Here is a 16,440-nt window from a genome sequence, read left to right as displayed (position 1 = left end):
TGGAGAAGATACCTGCTAATGACACACTCAATAAACAGTATCCAAAATATATAAAGAACTTATATAACTCAACACCAAATGAAACAAATAATCCAACTGAAAAATGGGTAGGGGCACCTGGGTGGCTCAGTCTGTTAAGCATCTGACTCTTGATTTTGGCTCAGGTCATGATCTCATGGTTTTTGAGATCAAGCCCCACATTAAGCTCTGAGCTAACTCTGCTGGGCTCTGTGTGGGGCCTGCATGAGACTCTCTCTCTCTCCCTCTCTCTCTACCCCTCCCCTCCTTTTGTTCTCTCTCAATATAAATAAACTTAAAAAAAAATTTTTTTTTCAATACAAATGGGAAGAATAGGGGGTGCCTGGGTGGCTCAGTTGGTTAAGCATTCGACTCTTGATTTTGGCTAGGGTCATGATCCCAGGGTCACAGGATCAAGTCCTGTGTCAGGCTCTGTGCTAAGCGTGGAGAATGCTTGAGATTCTCTCTCTCTCTCTCTCTCTCTCTCTCTCTCTCTCTCTCTCTCTTTCTCTGTCTCTCTCTCTCTGCCTCTCTCCCCTATATTCACGCTCTCTCTCTTAAAAAACAAAAACAAAAAAAGGGCAGAAGAAGACATGAATAGACACTTCTCCAAAGACATACAGATGGCTAACAGACACATGAAAAGATACTCAACATCATCCATCATCAGGGAAACTGCAAATTAAAACCACAATGAGATCTTACTTCACACCTGTCAAAAATAAAAAAGACAACAAGTGTAGACAAGTATGTGAAGAAAAAGAAACCTTCGTGCACTATTAGTGAGACTGCAAACTGGTACAGCTATTGTGGAATACAGCATGGAGGTTCCTCAGAAAATTTAAAATAAGACTACCCCATGATCCAGTAACCACATTTCTGGTTACTTACTCAAAGAATATAACACCACTAATTCGAAGGGATAAATGCACCCCTATGTTTATTGCAGTATTTACAATAGCAAAACTATTGAAGGAGCCCAAGTGTCCACCAACAGATGAATGGATAAAAGATGTGGCACACACACACATACACAGGAATGTTAGCCATAAGAAAAGAATAAAATCTAGCTATTTGTATCAATATGGAGAAAGCATAATGCTAAGTGAAATAAGCCAGAGAAAAACAAATCTTGGATGATCTCGCATATATGTGGAATCCAGTAATCAAATCAGCAAGGCAAAAAAAAGAGGGAGACAAACCAGAAAACAGACTCTTAATTATAGAGAAAAACTGATGGTTACAAAAGGGGAGATGGGTCAAGGGATGGGAGAAATAGGTGAAGAGGATTAAGAGTACAGTTATCTTGATGAACGCTGAGTAATACAAAGAATTTTTAAATCACTATACTGTATACCTAAAAGTAAAATAACACTGTATTTTAACAACACTGTAATTAAAATAAAATACCCAAAGACAGTATACACAGTACTCAACTTGTTCTGAGTTCTATGAGTCAACCATTTTTAAAGAAAACCATAGAAAGATAACCATAGGAATGTGGCCTTGAGTGGAAAATTTCTATACCCACCCTAACATCAACACATTTCCTTTAATTAGTATCGTTCCCTATAAGCATTTCTTCAGTGAACATGTGCATTAAAACCATTCACAATTATTAGATGGTTAATAATAAAATTAAAATAGGTATCTTGCATAGGACTACTTTTTAAAGAAATAGCTCCTTTTGTAAAAGCACATCTCATATCTACAGAGCACAAAACAAGCAGAGCATTTTCTCAGGCTGCCAGGAAAACACTCTTTAATCAAAACCACAAAAGGGCTGCTTTTCTGATTTCCTCACAGAAATCACAGCCTTTACAGTGAGAACATACAGCAATAGCTACAATAAATTCCAGCTGCTGTGGTAAGGATTATTATACTATGGTTAGCTGCTGAGTGGGCCCAACACGGAGCCACCAATTCTATTTACTTAAGCAAAGCATAGCTCCTCAAATGGCAATTATGTCCAGATAATTATACCCTAGACCATTAACCAAAATAACTAGAAATTTAATATCAGTTTCCATTCCCTTAAACTATAACACTATTATAAGACTTTCAAAAATATTTTCTAGCTATAGATAGAGACAGATATTTTGGATCACACTGACAAAATTGAAGAGTAATTCCAATTATTCCATTCCTTAGATATCTCCCAAACTCCTCCTTTATAGCTATTTGCAAGTTTAACAGGAGAAACTCTGAACCATTCAGGGGCAATATTTGAATAGGACAATCACATTCTACCTCTGTATTTTAATAATTTTCTATAATATGCATATTTCCTCATTCTCTCACATTTGGTAAATGAATTAGTCCTCGTGTGTGTGTGTGTGAGAGAGAGAGAGAGAGAGAGAGAGAGACAGAGAGAGAGAGACGGAGGGAGGGTTGGATGGAAGGAGGGAGAAAGAACGAGAGAGAGAGAGAGAGAGTGCGCGCTCGTGCGAGAGAACTAAAAGAAATACCTAAACCCACCAGCGAACTACTGAAAGAGTGGTACCTACAGCAAAATGCTATCAAGTCAGAATGGGAAAATGGTAGGATCAGAAATCAGCTAAATGACCATGAAACCAGGAAACTACAGCAATATTACATATCTATTTTCTGGTTTTTTTCCACTTCTAAAACTGATACAACATTTTCCTATCATTAGTCATAATACAGGATTATTATCAATATGCCTCACTAATCAAATAATTATAAAAATTAACATATTGAACATATATTCACTGAACTCCTACTACATGCTAGCCCCACATAAAAATTTTTAAATATATATTTAAAATAAATACAACTCAGCAAGTTATAAATTATAATAAACTTATTTTTTAAATGTACCAGAGGTAAGACGTGTATACATTATCAGAGATTAAAAATGAGTGCGGTATAAGTAGGTAGAAATAACAGTAATTTTTAGTTTTAGCAATTATGACACAGCAACAATTAAAACTTTAAAATCTGGCCTACATAGACGTCCAAAAAGAATTTTTAAAAAACTCTTAATAAAACAGAAGTACTTTGCTCTCTTTCCTATTTTATTTATGAAGAATACTACTAAGGGCTGGCATCATGCTCATTGGTGAAAAACTTTATTCAATTAATGTAAGCATTTAGTGAAACATCAGATGTTTTAAATTAATTAACAAGATGCTCACTGTTATCACAATGTTCTAGAAGTTCTAGATAATGCAACTAGTAAGTGAACCAATATGATATAAAGTCTGAAAAGGATAAGCAAAATTCAATATTATGTATGTTTATAAATAAGGACTCTATTCCCAGAAAAGCTAAGTCAATCAGCAAGACTATTAGAAATATTAAGTGGGGGCGCCTGGGTGACTCAGTCGGTTAAGCATCTGACTTTGACTCAGGTCATGATCTCACAGTTCATGAGTTCCAGCCCCACGTTGGGCTCTGTGCTCACAGCTTTATACTCTGTGTCTCCCTCTCTCTCTGTTCCTCCCCACTCATGCCCTCTGTCTCTCAAAAATAAATACATGTTAAAAAATTTAAAAAAAAAAAGAAATATTAATTTAGTTAGGTTAGCTGATTAAACTTTCCAATAATAATAATCTTACTAATGTTAGTAAATAGGTGAGTTTAAGGAGTACAACACAATGAAAAGGCAGTGCAACAGAGGTTAATACACACATGGATCTCAGAGCCAAACAGATATGGATTATAATCTCAATCCTACCACTTCCTAGCTGCATAAACTGCTATAAAGTCACCTAATGTCTCTAAATTTTTTCAAGTATAAAGATGAAGAAGGGCCTCTAGGACTGAGTCCTTATCAATGCTGGCTGCAAAGCTAACTCCACAGGCACAGGGCAGAGGGGCAAGGTAGCTACCACCCCTGTGGCTGGTGGGAGAGCTGTTCCAGGGAAGGGGGTGTGTAGGGAAAGGAGGGTTGGGGAGCCGTTGCTCGCTTTTCAAATTTTGGAGGGTAGCACAGCAGCTACCCCTCAGGCGGATGTACCTGGTTCCTGGAGTGAAAAAAAACCCTGTCTAATCTAGAAAAAGAAATAAATGCCCAATACTGAGCAGGCCTCACTGGTGGAGGAGGAGCAACCACACAAAGAAAACTGCCTACACTGGCCTAGGCCTGAAACCCAATACCACAGCCACCACTGTCCTAGCTTCCCTGAAGGAGCAGCTCACCTAGGGGAGTCATCTCCTTGGAGATCAAGAGATGTGCAAATACTGATATGAACAAACCTAGAGTTTTTGATGCCATCCATCCCAACAACGACCTCATCAGGACAGAGTCAGCACAAGGGACCCTCTATTCACCATGAAAGATCATTGGCTAACTCAAGAAGTTCAACATAAATGAATTCTTATTCTGACAGTGAAAACCAGGAAGCAAGGAGTTTCCAAGACAGCCAGAATCTGGGTAAGACACACAAGAGACCACAGCATTCGCTCACAGTTCAACCAGTAACCATTTAGTAATTCAAGAGCTGAAGGGCAAACACTAGTTCAACCATGAGTAGCCAATCAGGCCATGAGAAGAGTTAGTTCAGCTCCATCTAGAGCACAGTCGTTCTTATGTTACCAGGACAGGTATGTCTTCCTCAAAGGGGTCAGTGAGAACTTCTCTGGATAGTAGATTTGGCTCTCCATCACTGAGACTCCCGACCACCGAACCCCAGGACATCTTCCTCCACCCCATTACCTGCTCAGTGGGCAGCGTCTCCATACTCTAAACAGAGAGTCATCTCCCCAACAGTTGTACATCAGACTGTATTAGTCATCACCCTACACTCCTCCAATCCCGAAAGACCAATCCCTCAGTACCAAACTGCCACCAGAGCAGGGTCCCCACTGACCCTGATGGTCAAGCTCAAGCAGCTTCCCCATCCAAAGGCCAAGTGGGGTCATTGTCCTGCAGTGATGACCACTATACCACACATCTGGGATCTTCACTGAAAAGGACTGTTCATGACACAGAACAATGTGGACAGCAGCATCGTGCCATTACAAGTATGGTTCCTCATCAGCCAGACAGCCTGACAGGCTTACAGTTCCTAGGCTAGTCAGCCCAACCAACTTGGGCAAGACCTTCATTCTGCTGTGTCTCCCAAACTGCTCATCACTACTATATATGGAGGCAAGACCCAGTACAGCCCAAGGTTATCGCAAACCAAACCACGAAACCATGGAGCTCTAAGGATTACAGGCAGCACTGTATTGCACAGGTACAGTAAGTATTGAAAATATGCAAACGATATCCAGACAACAAAGCGCCCTTACATACCAAAAAAATAATGATGCTCTGAACACAACAGCTAGCCACACAGAGCCCTACAGTCCAATCCAACACTGAGTGCAGGAGTGCAGATGTAACAGGCTTCACCATGCAGCACCAGCTGATGATGGCACCACAAGATCCACAGCCACAGACCGTATTCAGACAGACCCCGGGGAGTGCCTGGCATGTTCAGAAGTTGGGTCAAGTTGCTCACATGTTGCAACACCCTTCCCATTAGTTCAGGCAGATGCAGTGGCCTACCTGCATCACCTGTGCTCTGGCAACAATAAGGTGCAGAAGGTGATGTACAGATTAGGAAGAATCAAGCATTTGGTCCACCTTCTTGATGATAAGAGTTTTGGAACTTTGGCGGAATGCTGTGGTGGTCTCTGAAACCTCCTTTTTGCCAGTCTTACAGATGAAAAATAAAATACCAATCAAGAATGTTGGTGAGATATCTGCCTTGTTCCAACTGGTAAGAAAATCTACTGATAAAGTAAGGAAATTTGTATAGGAGTTCTCTGGAATTTATCTCCATGGGATACTGTAAAGGTGACAATCCACTGAGATACTCTCTCAACCTTAACAAAAAGTGTGAATATTCCAGTTCTTCTGAATGCAGTAATTCTTCTTTTGATGCTGATCATAATTAGACTTCACTTGTTCTGCCTAATTCTGTAGGGGAGGGAGGGAGGGAAGAAGCAAATGCAATCCTATGAGGGGCTGGCAGACTCACATCGGCATGTGATTCGCACATGTATGAACACATCTAATTACAACAGCAACACTGTGGTGAACTGTGTTTGCACCCCCAAGAAACCTATCCTATCAGCCTGGCTGCTGGGATGACTTAACTAGGAAAAGAGACTCCCAGCAAGGACATAGAGCCAGGCTGACAAGGGGAGAAGAAAAAGAGAAGGACATAAAAAAGATCAATGAGATGAAGTTGGTCATATCCCCAAGTTGTCAAAGTTCTCCAAGGGGACGAGATGCTGTGGCATCCAACAATGGTAAAACGGTATCTGATTCTTCCACCAGAAAGTTCCAACCCAGCCAACTTGAAAAGCTCTGCTAGATCGCTCCAGAAGCAGTCTTCTGGAAACTAGATGTTTACAGCATACATCCTGGTGGCCATCCACAAAGAAAAAGGGTTGCCCATCCTTATAGAACTTCTCATGGCAGATAATGATAGAGCTACTCCATGTGAAGCAATTGCTTTCAGGAATATGGTGCAAGATGTTCAGAACAAGAAGCTCACAGGTAAATATACCATAAGACCTAACCAACTGGCTTCCCAGTAGCCCTGGTCCTCATGTGCTGTCTGACAAGATCACGGAAGCCATCTGCTATACCAGGTCCCTCCAGCCTGTATCCAGCTCACTCAGTAGTAACCCGCAGATGCAGGGTCGGATGCAGGCACCCACAGGACTCTACAGACTGAGACTGGCCTGATTCTGTCTGCATTCCAGGCCCTTCCTCTCTTCATGATGCAGTTCTGGGTATGGAGCACTTCATACGGCTGCAGGCATCAATTACTATTACCCCAATAAACTGGAATTGTGGAAGGAAGGAAGGAAGGAAGGAAGGAAGAAAACAAAAAACCTCTGCACGAGGTCACTAGCAAAAACATGGAGAACAACAAAGTCCTTGTTGACTCAAGGGAGAAAGAAAAGCTAGTGAACACAACCAAAGGCAGAGGAGACAGATCATCTCTCAAAGTGGTAAAGGCAGCAGCCCAGCTCTTGAATACATTATAGCAATAACAGGACCTCCAAAGCATTCATGAAAAAGATGGATGCAATCAAAACCATTTTTTTACACCTTCACTGTACATTGCAGACCAATTCAATTCACATCCTTCCTTGTCTACCACTAACCAACAGATGTCACCCATCAGTCCGTCAGCAGCACTTCCTCCTCACGAATACTGTTAAGAATCAGAGACCCTCACTCTGAATACAACAGGATCCAGCCACCTATGCAGTATTTTAAGAGCCAGAAGGAAACCACATATAAAGGCTTATACTCAGGCTCCAGCAAATCTTCACCAATTTACATCAGTTCCTATTACTCACTAGCAAGAAAACAAAACAGATGGCTACGGGATACTAGCTGTATTGTAGTCAAGATGATTTCAAAAGAGGGGTGCCTGGCTGAATCAGTTTTAAGAGTGTGTGACTCTTGATCTTAGAGTTATGGGTTCAAGCCCGACATGGAGTGCAGAGATTACGTAAATTTTTTAAAAAAAGAAAAAATGATTCCAACAGAATTGTATTTGCAGAACTGTATTCGCAGTCTCCTCATAGCTATGAAGATCCTTATTTTGATGATGACTAAGTTCACTTTCCAGCTATTTACTGATTATCCAACACAGTATGGACTGAAATCAACCACAAGTTATATAGACTTTCATTCCATTAAAGGACCTTCTTAAGAGCAGAACAGTACCCAGAGTCTCCAGACTTGTGGGTGTAGCATCAAGATGCTCAGTAGAAATCTTTCTAATCTTGTTTAGAATGAGAAGAAAAATACATCTTGCTGATCTGCTGATGAAATGTGAAAGTGAGATATAAAGAATGAGTGAAGAGTGTTTTTTTCTTTTCTGAAGACTTATCAGTGAAGTGAGGAAACCTTTGGGAGAGAGCACTTTGACTTTCTAAGCTCTATTTAGGTGTCAGAACTAATTACTTACAGATTCTTTAGTCTGGTAAAGGTGTGGGCAATGCAAGGAGAGGTTTGAGAAATGAGTGAAAAGAGATGGGGGACGTGTAGGTAAAATGAAATTAAAGGGGATTTTTAAAATGTTCATAAAGTTATGTTCTGATAGTATGAATAGACAGTCAGTCAGTAGAGCATGCGACTCTTGATCTATAGGGGTTGTGAGTTCAAATCCCACAATGGGTGTAGAGCCTACAAAAGAAAAGAAAGAAAGAAGAAAAAAAGTAAAGAAAGAAAATGGATGTTCTTCATGTTTTATTGCTATTAGAAAAAAAAATTTGTTCAAGAATTAAGATAATGTTGAAAAGTGTACAGAACTTGGCATTTACTCATGTAAAGTATTATTTGCGTTTTTCCTTTAAAATTTTTTAATGCTTATTTATTTTTGAAACAAGGAGAGGGAAAGAGAGAGAGAGAGAGAGAGAGAACACGTGCGTGCGCGCGAGTCAGGGGTGGGGGAATTAGACAGGGAGTCACAGAAACAGAAGCAGACTCCAGGCTCCACACTGTCAGCACAGAGCCCAACACGGGGCTTGAACTCATGGACTGAGAGATCATGACCTGAGCCAAAGTTAGACACTTAACCAACTGAGCCACTCAGGCGCCCCGATTATTTGTATTTTTAATAACAGAAACCAACTTGTCCCTTAAGTTAAAAGACACAAATACAAAGTGTATGCACTATATTAACCTTTCTAAAATCTGAAGAATTGTGAAACCCCCACAAATATATCTGGCCCCAAGATTCTGAATAAGGAAAACAAAAAGATTTTAAATAAAGGCATAAGGTGTGTATATTTCCTAATGCTTTATTAGGAAAAACTGATTAGTGAGAATTTATATATATATTAATATACATATATTAATATATATATAAAAAATATATATATATTTTTTAAGGACTGCCAGACTCCAGGTTCCCCACAATTGTTTGTTTTACCAGCTTCAGAAGTACCAAGGGCTCAGTAGGAGTCTCCATCAAACAGCTAATTACAAGAGATGATGGATACTCCTTTTCTTCCACAACCCTAACCTCAGTTAATAACAGATCATTAGGAGCGCGAGTGGCTCAGTCGGTTAAGCATCTGACTTCAGCTCAGGTCATGATCTCTCAGTGCATGAGTTCAAGCCCCACACTGGGCTCTGTACTGACAACTCAAAGTCTGGAGCATGCTTCAGATTCTGTGCCTCCCTTTCTCTTTGCTCCCCCCCCACACACACACTCCTTCACTCAAAAATGAATAAATGTTAAAAAAAAAATTTTTTTTTAAAGAGATCATCAATCCTCAGTTAATAATCCTACTCTACACTAGTAGGATCATTCAGGTAATGATAGCCTATTCTAGTTAACAATAAGCTCCTTAGCAATGGCATGGACAATGTATTTATTTACCACCTTCTACTTAATCTTTGAATCCTTGGAATCAATCAATGAATGGCCTGCTTTATCTGCCCCCTTACACAACTGATAATGGATTGCATTATCAGAGACTTACTTACCTAATTCACAAAGTCCCTTGAGTTATCATTATACAGTTTAAAATGGGTGATGATAAAGGATGTATCAGTCAAGATGTTTTCATACACAGGGGCGCCTGAGTGGCTCAGTCAGTTAAGCGTCCAACTATTGGTTTGGGTTCAGGTCATGATCTCACAGTTTGTGGGACTGGGTTCCAAGTCAGGCTCCTTGTTGACAGCACAGAGCCTGCTTGAGATTCTCTTCTCTCCCTCTCTCTCTGCCCCCCTTCCCCTAACTTGTGCTCTGTCTCTCTCTCTCTCTCTCTCTCTCTCTCTCTCTCTCTCAAAATAAACTCTCTTTTGAGAGAGAGAGAGAGAGAGAGAGAGAGCGCGAGCAAGCATGCGAACAAGCAAGGGAGGAACAGACAGAGAAGGAGACAGAGGATCCAAAGCTCGCAGCATAGAGCCTGATGTGGGGCCTGAACTCACAAACTGCAAGATCATGACCTGAGCTGAAGTCAGATGCTTAACTGACTGAGCCATCCAGGCACCCCTCTGTTTCTTCCTATCTTTGTCCCTTATTCCTATTAGTATCAAAAACAGAACATAAACTATTCTGTGTTTATAACACAGAAGATAGTGAAATTTATTAGACTGAAAATCAAAAATCAAATATATAGGAAAAGATCTGATTGTGACAGTCAAGTTGAAGAAAAACAAAACATTTTTTTAGAATAGAACTGATTACTTGAAAATGTATTACACACCAATCATCTTAAAAGCCAAACTTCATTTATAATCCTCCAGGGAAGTAGTGTGGTTAAAGAAAAGAATTTGAATTAAAAGACAATCTCCGTAATTATTCAATTCTGTAGATTGGTTTTTCAAATACTCAACTGTTCAAACAATTCAATTCAGTAAATATGCACTGATGGCTTTATTAAGAAGATAATACTAATGTAAGACACAGCAGGAATATAAGCACACCCTTGACTTCACAAAATTTATAATGTGCTAGAAAAGCGACATACATAAACAAGTATTACTGGACAGGACAGAACCTAATCAAGCATAAATAAATGCATGACACACTAAAGACAGTGGATAATCAGTGGAGAAATCAAATGAGAGGATTTCTGCAGCAAGTTAACAGTAAGGAAATTGATTATTTCACATCACAAGTTAGGGTAATTCTAGGTATATTACATGGAGCTCCCAGTTCTACTTCTCTGCACTTTTCTTGCCTCTGCCCTCCTTTCCATAAGGGCATCACTTTCAGTCTAGTAACAAAATGGCTACAGCAGTTCCAGAGGTCAATCCAGATAAAACCATCTTTACGGAGAAGAGGGATCATCTCTTTTCTTCTTTCTCAAAACCAAGAAAACCTCTCCCAGCATCTTCTTAAGACTACTTTCTATGACCAACTGGCCAAAACTAGATCTATTCCTAAAACAACCACTTCCAACAGCAATGACATCTACCATTAACCAAGATTAGAGTGGATGCTGTTAAGTATCATGACCATCATTTTAATGTGAGCTGAATATTTCAAGGACAACAGGCCTTGGAGAAAGGTATAATTTGACAGAGAAATAAAGAAGAAAAATACAATGCCAAAGGAATAGATGTGCCTAACTTAAGAAAAAAGTCTGACTGCAAACATACGTTAAATACAGTTAGGGATGAAGTGTTTTCCTAAACTGCACTGTTGTCATTCTCTGTGATACAAAAATTAACTTACTATTCAACAGTGAGTAAATGGTAAGAACAAAAAAGGAGGAGTGCTTTTTTTATGGAAAGGATATAGTTAATTATCAGTGGGGATAGTCAAACTTACCACTCCTTGTCAATGGAGTCACCCATTCAGCTATCTCTAGGTTGAGAACATTCCATATTACACATACAGATGACTGCAGATTCTATGAATAGCAGTTGGTTCTTGAAGGTTTCTTCTCATTTGGGTTCAGTCAAATGGGTTTCAGTTAAATGTCCACAAACTCACAGTTGGCCCGATCTACAAATGAAAGCATGCAATTAGGAGGCAAAAAGCTATAGGGAGCAATTCCCTCTTCCACCATCTATAAGTAACTGACCTATAAGAAAACGGAATTTAAATACCAGATTCATTAAGCACCATGTTCAAATTAAGCAACTTGCATTTCAAAGGTTGTAATGTACTTATTACAGTTACCACCCTCTTCACATCATATAAATTTATTGTTGTGTTCATAGTATACCAGGTCCAAGTCTTACCATAGATTGCTCACGGGGTAGAATCTAACACATATGTATGGTGGACCAAATAAGGTTGACCTACATAGCATGTAGGATATATACATATATAGGATAGCTACCTATAAATCAGAAGACTCAACATGAAAACCAGTATTTCTGACCTCTCTTGGAGGAAAAAAAAAAAAAAAAAAAAGGTCAGAAGATCCAGCAATGTCGGGCCCACATTCCCACATGGTAACAATCTGTTGGAGCTGATTAGCAGCTAATCCTTCAGATGGGACATAGGCTTTGCAGTTGCCTGCAGATGTCATCACTCTCTTATAATACAACTCAATTATCTGTATGGATCCTGCTGGCCTGGGATGTTGCAAACTCTGCTATATAATCATAAAAGCTCAGAGGGAACATTTATTACTGTCAAAGTGAAGCATGTTTTTCTGCCTTGACAATACAACAGGGACAGCTATATTGGCTTTGGAGTCAGAGGGCCCTAGGTTTGAGTTCTAATTTTGCATACAACTAGTTTGGGACTTCAGGCATATTTTTAACCTAAGATATATGTTATACATATTTATAAAACTCCAATGCACTTAACAGTCAACAAAAGGCCTAAAATCTACCATGTCCAAATTGAAATGATAATCCCAAATTCACGGCTTCCTCAGTCTTCTGCATCTCAGTAAGCTGCAATGGGATTCATGTGCATAACCCTCAAACCTCAAAATCCTTATACACTTTCCTTCATTCTCACAAAACCAGTACCAAGGCACTGGGTTCTCTAAAATATATAATTTGAATGGACTCTTGGAATCCCCTAAAAACAAATAATTCCTCCTTCAGAATCAAATACTTTCCTGAAATTGCCTACAAATTCCACTATTTAAATAATGGTACTTTGAAGTTTCAAGGTTCCATATTATGAGGAATATTAGTATTTCATTTTTAAAAAAATGATGGAGGTACCTGGCTGGCTCAGTCAATAGAACATGCAACTCTTGATCTCAGGGTTGTAAGTTAGAGCCCCACAATGGCTGTGGAGATAGCTTATAAATAAAATCTTTGGGGTGCCTGGGTGGCTCAGCTCGTTGAGTGTCTGACTTCAGCTCAGGTCATGATCTCATGGTTTGTGGGTTTGAGCCCTACATCGGGTTCCACACTGACAGTGCAGAGCCTGCTTGGGATTCTCTCTCTCCTTCTCTCTGTGCTCCTCCCCCACTCATGCTTTCTCTTTCTCAAAATAAAAAACTTGAAAACTTTTTAAATAAAATAAAATCTTTTAAAAAATGAAGACAAAATACTGGGGATAATACATACCACTCCTTGCAAGATACTGACCCATTATATTTTGTGAGCTTACACATTTCTTCCAATCTAAAATGACAATGAACTAGGACACTATACTTCATCTGAAGATGAAACTAAGCAACAGATGGTTAGAATTAAAAAATCAACTGTTTCTATAGAACAGCTGTTCAAAGAAATCAGAAAATTAATTTTTGAAAATAATTCTATTTAGTATCACTGGAAAATAGGAAATAATTAGGAATAAATTATCAAATGATGTACAAAGAGGACAAATAGATACAGTACTGTATTCATGAATTCAATGACCTTTACATGTCAATTCTAATTTGAACAAGATTCCATGCACTTCTAATCAAAATCCAAGCAGTGTTAACAGAAATTGACAAGGTGAATCAAAAATTCATATGGAAATGCATATGAACTAGAATGGCCAAAACAACCTCAAAGATCAATTATATTCGAAGATTCGTTATAAAACTGCAAATATCAAGACAGTGTAGTACTGAAGAGAAACAAAAAGATCAATAAAACAAAACTGACAGTCCAGAAATAAAGCTATGTATATACGGTCAACTGATTTTCTGCAGAGGCAGGCCTTTTCAACAGCCTTTTCAACAAATGGAGCCGGAATGACAGGATACCTACACATTGTACCATATATAAAAATCAACTCAAAATCCATCACAGCTCTAAAGGGAAATTCTAAAACTGTAAACTCCATGAAGAAAACACAGTGAAAATTTTAGTCTTAGGCAGAGATTTCTTAGATAAAACACAAAAGCATGACACATAAAAGACAAAAATGATAAACAGGACTTCAAAATTACTAATTTCTGCTCTCCATAAGATGCTGTTAACAAATGAAGACAAGCCACACAGTGAAAAAATATATATATGTAAATCATGTCATCTGAAAATGGACTTGAATCCAGAAAGAATACAGGAATGCTCAAAACTCATTAAGAAAACCCAATTTTAAGAAGGGACAAATGATCTTGACATACTCCTGATCAAGGATAGACACTAGCAAGTAAGGACATGACAATATGCCCTAACATCATTGTTCATTAGGAAAATACAAATGTTGGCAATGATATGGAGCAAATTCAACTCTCATATGCTGTTGATGAGAATGTGAAATGGTAAAACCACTTTAGAATGCAGTTTGGCAGTTTCTTAAAAAATTAAACACACACTTACCATACAACGTAGCAATTCCATTCCTAGTTATTTACCTAATAGAAATCAAAGTCTAGAAGTGCCTGGGTGGCCCAATCAGTTAAGTGTCCGACTCTTGATTTCTGCTCAGGTCATGATTTCACTGTTTACTGAGTTTGAGCCCCACATGGACTCTGCGCTGACAGTGCAGAGCCTGCTAGAGATTCTTCCTCTTTCTCTGCCCCACCCCCACTCACACTCACTCTCAAGATAAACGAACTTTAAAAAAATAAACAAAAAAAAAACAAAAAAGATATGGAAATCTACGTCCACAAAAGACTATTAACAGCACCTTTATTTTTAATACCTGGAAGTGAAAACAACCCAACTATCCTTCAAGAGGTGAATGGAATATACTAAGTAAGCTATAGCCAATCAATGTACTACTATTTGTAACAAAAAGTTAATGAACTATTGTGCACTAGTCAACATGGATGAATCTCAAAATAATTATGCTAAGAAGCCACACCGGATTGTAGAATTCACACATATATAATTCTAGAATCTCTAGTGATAGGAAAGAGGTTCAGCTGATTGCCTGAGAATAGATAAGAAGGTTGAAAAAAAGAATTTTGGAGGGGACAGGTATTTTCATTATCCTGAGTGTTGTGATAATTTCACAGGTATAAATAGTTCTCAATTTATAAAAACTAAAATATGTGCAGTTAATATTAAATTTAAAACAAATTAATTGCATATTAATAACTGGTAGCAAGACTGATTCATATGAAAGGCAAGACCCTTTCAAGCCATTAACTTTAAAAATTATGGCCACCATCTTTCTTTTTGGAAAATAACTCCATTGAAAAGTACAGTATGTCAATGCTAAAGATCAAAACCATAATTACTAATCAGAAAGAAAGCATATGCCAAAAATAGTTCTCTAGAAAACCCCATATAATTTAGCAGGAGCAAGAAAATTTAGTGGATTTCAAAATTACTCATTCAAATGCAGTCCATAAAGTACCAGTCTTTCATTACATTTTGTAGGAATTACATAAAAAATAATTTTTTTCACTGCCAACCAAAAATATTTTAATGCATTTTATTAGCATTCATCTCATATCACTATTACAATGTAATTCACATGCTGCTTAGAATTAATGAAGAAATAATGAAATCAGATCCATTTTAATTAACTGCTGGCATCACTTGCTGCTTTTGTACCTCATTAAATGGCACCTCCATCCCCATTTGCCTGTTTATACTGAAGACAAAGCAAATTACATTATTTCCTTAGCTGAATTCAGCCATTGAAAAAAATTTTTAAGTTTATTTATTGGGGGGAGGGATGTGCCCACTGGGATGTGAGCAGTGGAAGGGCAGAGACAGAGGGGGAACACAGAGAATCCCAAGCTGGTTCTGCCCCGCCAGTGCAGGGCCTGATGTGGGGCTTGAACTCACGAACTCTGAGATCATGACCTGAGCCCAAATCAAAAGTGAGACACTTAAATCAACTGAGCCACCAGGCACCCCAACCATTTTAGACAATATCAAAAGTGTGTAAGCTCATCTCTTATCCAAAGATACCTCTTCTCCAAATTAACAAGGCTCAGTTCCATCACAATGCTATTAAAAAAAAAAAAAAAAAAGCCTTCATCTTTAGAGAAATGAGTTAATAGGGCTACTTAGAATACTTTTAGGGAAGTCAGAGAGAAGAAGTATACTAGTTCTGAATCAAAACAAATGGCACAACTAGAGTGAATGTTCATCTTTCCAAGTCACTGCTGCCTCAAGGGGAATGTCCTGTCTTGGGACACTTATCATAAGCAGTAAGTATATTAGGATAGTGATGTGAAAGTACCAGATCTAGACCAACTTTATGATACCTGGCAACCCTCGGATCCTAAGAATTTAAAAATAAAATCTATTTTTAAGTGCCCAAATCCACTGCAAAAGTCTCAGGTTTAGGAACACCTGGGTGGCTCAGCTGGTTAAGTGTCCAACTTCAGCTCAGGTCATGATCTTGCAGTTGTTGAGTTGGAGCCCCACTTCAGGCTCTGTGTCTCGCTCTCTCTCTGCCCTCCCTGGCTTGTGCTCACTCACTCTCTCAAAAATAAATAAATGGTTTAGGAAAAAAAAAAAAAGCAAGAAGCTAAAGCTCTAAGTCTTACAGTAACATTGTTGCTTAGTTTCCATTTTCCCCCAATGAATAATGGCTTAGATCATCAGGCCTTTACCCTATTAAGTTACTCTGATACTGAAAGAAAAATATGTACTAAGTATATGCC

The 16,440-nt window shown here is 38.6% G+C and overlaps 1 protein-coding gene and 1 pseudogene across 5 annotated transcripts in view; one reads left to right on the top strand and one right to left on the bottom strand.

Moving 5' to 3' along the window:
* Positions 1 to 16,440, bottom strand: part of CDC42SE2 (CDC42 small effector 2) — a 130,883-nt gene that overhangs the window by 71,195 nt on the left and 43,248 nt on the right. For all 5 annotated transcript variants that reach the window (XM_049648471.1, XM_049648472.1, XM_049648473.1 and 2 more), the window contains one exon: positions 11,289 to 11,465. The gene's annotated coding sequence lies outside the window, so the exon portion shown is untranslated. The remainder of the gene's footprint in view (positions 1 to 11,288; positions 11,466 to 16,440) is intronic.
* On the top strand, positions 4,051 to 8,530 carry LOC125934876 (plakophilin-4-like; annotated as a pseudogene).

The sequence above is a fragment of the Panthera uncia genome (genome assembly GCF_023721935.1).
Source record: "Panthera uncia isolate 11264 chromosome A1 unlocalized genomic scaffold, Puncia_PCG_1.0 HiC_scaffold_17, whole genome shotgun sequence".
NCBI lineage: Eukaryota > Metazoa > Chordata > Mammalia > Carnivora > Felidae > Panthera > Panthera uncia.
This window is presented reverse-complemented; position numbering and strand designations above follow the sequence as displayed.